Here is a 3,824-nt window from a genome sequence, read left to right on the forward strand (position 1 = left end):
GAATCAATTTCTTGTAAATATATATTCTAAATTATATCATTTATTTCTAAATATTTTATTGGAGGAACATATCAGACATGTCCCCTCCTTCCCCCCTGGGATCTGCGCCCCTGATCATGAATGGTTTGAAGTTCAGATGTTAGATTGTGGCTTTACTTTGCTTGGTTTGAATGGAATGTCACAATATCAATAAAATAAAGGAGAAAACATCATTGTGCCTCATGTTCTCTTAAATGTCACTGCAGGTGGGTTGCCAATTTCAGCCAATCAAGAGAGAGTGCCCATTCATCAGCTTCAATGTTATAGTGTTCCACTTTAAGTTTCATCACTTCCAATTCCACTTGTTTAACTCTCTCACTGCCAAGGACGACTTATGACGAGACATCGTCATGACACCCTGGCGTTTCTTTTTTTTTAGAAAAACGTTCAGAACCCAAGATATCGTGATCCAAAGATTTGCTGCTCCATTCACTTCTTGTTTAACTTATTACTTTAAAAAAAAGGCTGTATCTCGGCTCCTGTGTACTTTTTTTTTTACTATGTATTTTTGGTCCAGACATGTTATTTTCAAAGGTTGACAATTAATGTCAACGAGGTCGCGATGACCTCGTTGACATTAATTGTCGATTTGTGAAACCACACAGTGAAACCCTCAGTGATTAGCAACCATCAGGGGATCGATTATACTGGAGATAAATATTCTGTGAATACTTGAAAAAGGTAAGAAGATTGAAAAATGGCTCGCAGTGGGTGCAGCCAGAAATAAGTCAAAATCTTTTTTCCCAGAATGCCGTGCTGAGTGGCAGCACGCAACCCGAGCTCCCGACAAGCTCAATACTTTAAACTTATTTAAATGCCCAAAAATCGACGGATGACACCTCAACTGAATTAAGACTACTCTGCTTATTCGGATGCATAATCTGATCTTTGAGCGGAGATAAATGAGTAAAGGGCTGAGAAGCAAAGGCCCTCCTGAAACTAGAGCCGAAATACCACCAAAACAAAGGAAACGCCGCGCCCCAAACATGTCAGGTCCTGTGGAACTAAGCCTAGGAGATCTAATGAAGGCGATAAAAGACGGAACAGAAGTTTCAAATGAAATCGCTAAAAAAGTGGATGAAATCCAAACGGCTATGATGACCATGGACAAAAAACTGACAAGTTTGACAACGAGAGTGGAAACCATGGAACAAAGGATCAGTGACGGGGAGGACCGCGCTGCAGGACATGAAGGCCGTCTTCAAACTTTGGAAAAAGAAGTTGCATATTTGCATGAGAGGAACCTTGACCTTGAGAATCGCAGCAGGAGATTTAATATCAAAATCCAAGGCCTACCTGAAGGGAGAGAAGGCCCAGATTCACTGGCCTTTTTTGAGACATTCTTCCCGAACCTTTTCGGCACCGGTGCCACGCTCCCGAACCGCATCGAACTGCAGACGGCGCACCGCTCCCCAGGCACACGCCCATCTGCAGGCCAACCACCACGGAACGTCTGGGTCCGATTCCTCCGGCTCCAGGAAAAGCATAAAATACTACAGCTCTCCAGAGAAAAGGGTATTCTCACATTTGAGAATTCAAGAATAAAGATCTTCCCTGATATACCACCAGCGCTCTTGAAAAAAAGAAACGAGCTGTTCTCCGAGGCCAAACTCATCCTAAGGGATAACAGCATCAGCTATGGAATAATCCACCCATCTACATTACTTTTTGACTATGATGGAGAGAAGAAATCTTTTCGCACCAAGGAGGATATTGACACTTTTCTCAGAGAAAACGAACTGACGCGAAAATGATTGAAAAACACAGGATGGCTATGACAACGATGATCTGCCCATAAGCTAAGTCGAATGATTATTTGATTGACTGATGAACCTATACTGATGTTAATATACTGTCAGTTTGCCCGCTCAAGTGGGCCTGATTTAATTTAAGTAGCCTATCTAACAAACTCGTGCCAAGATAACCTTAAAAGGCGCATGCTGAATTTAATGTAGACGGGACAAAACTATCCTTCATATTTGAAGTGGATACAGCATACTGCCGTCTCCGCGGGGTAATTTGATTTAAAAAAACAGAAAAAAAAGAAGGAAACCCGCAGCGCAAAAGCGGCATTTTGGCCTCATGTAGAGTAGCCTTACTTTTAGTTTTAGTTATATATCCGAACTACACCCTGGCTTGCGACCCGCCAGTCCTACTTCAATTCATTATCATTTTTTTTTTTTTTTTTTTCGCATTCTTTTTTCTCCGGTATGTTCATCTTTTGCTCTGAATTGCTGCTCTTGTTGCCTACTTAACTGAATGAATACCAGAAATAGCGCAGCAAAATTTGATCCATGTTGACCCGTTTATATTGGCCGCTTAATTTTACTTTTTCTCTCTTAACAAGCCTATGTTTTGTCTCTATCAATCTCTTTAGTTTAAGCCCCAAGGCACATGGTTACAGAGCATAACGTAGACTTAGCTGAATCATGATGAGAGAGCTAAAGGTATTAATCCTTTCTTTTTTTTTAAAGCTGTCTGATTAATTATCTCCTCACGAAATTAAGATCAGAAATGTATCAGGACAGCTGCGTATTACTTGTGTTGCTTCACTCCTTCCTTACCGTTTTTTGTGTTTCTTTGTCGTCTTAAAGACGAGCTCAATTAATTATTTAACAAACTCGTGCCAAGATAACCTTACAAGGCGCATGCTGAACTTAATGTAGACGGGACATGATTATCCTCCATACTCGAAGTGGACACAGCCTACTGCCGTGTCCGCGGGGTAATTTGGTTTAGGAAAACAGGAAAAAAAAAGAAAAAAAGAAAGGAAACCCGTAGCGCAAGAGCTGCAATTCGACCTCATGTAGAGTAGCCTTATTTTTTAGTTTTAGTTATAGACCTGGTATCCGAACGACACCCTGGTTTGCGACTTGCCAGACCAATTTCAATTCATTATCTTTTTCTTTTTTTATATTTGCTGCCGCACCGCCTTGCCGTTCTAAAGACGAGCTTAACTGAGTTTGGACGCACGATCATGCAAACTATCACTATTACTTCCTAAACAACGAAACTTAAGGCAGCAAAGCATTTCTTTTTTATAAATAAATTAATGAAATCTGGAACTCATATTAAAAGGATAATTGGGATTTCTATGAATCTTTTGTTTTGATAATAAAGTACTTTCAGCGATGGACAAAAACTCACAGAGTTCACTAACTGTGCAGTAGACCTTCTAGCGCCCCAAGAAATAGATCTAATCTGACTGCTGCTGCGGGCGCTGTCCGTGGTGCTGACTGCTGCTGCGGGCGCTGTCCGTGGTGCTGAAGTGGCACCAACAATGTGCTGGGGCCGTTTCAGCACCGCGGACAGCGACCCGACAGCGTTTTAAAAGCAGGCGGCAGAGGAGGAGGAAAAAAGAGAAAAAGAAAGGGCAAAACAAGCTCTCTGTACACACCTCCTCGGTTATGTGAACGTGCTGTGTACGTGCATGTGTGTGTATGTGTACGTGAGTATGCATATGCACACATGCATGAAGAGTTGTATGTATATGTGTGAAGGGGGAGGGTCTGTATGCGTGTGTTTGTAACCCTGGCAGGTGCAGACATACGCATGTGGGCAACTGTAGTATGTATAAGTTCTAAAGCCTCATTGACTCACATATTTATGTTTGTTATTTCTCTTTCCCATGTGCATGTGTATGTGTGTGTATGTGTATATATGTGTACAATACATATATGTATATGTATATGTGTGTGTGTATGTATATATGTATATTTTGTCAACTCTAAATTATCTTCTGTGGTCTTTTTTATTTTTATTTACTATGAATCCTGGCGGACACA

This window comes from Gymnoscopelus braueri (assembly GCF_963280865.1).
Source record: "Gymnoscopelus braueri genome assembly, chromosome: 7".
NCBI classification, from domain to species: Eukaryota; Metazoa; Chordata; class Actinopteri; order Myctophiformes; family Myctophidae; genus Gymnoscopelus; species Gymnoscopelus braueri.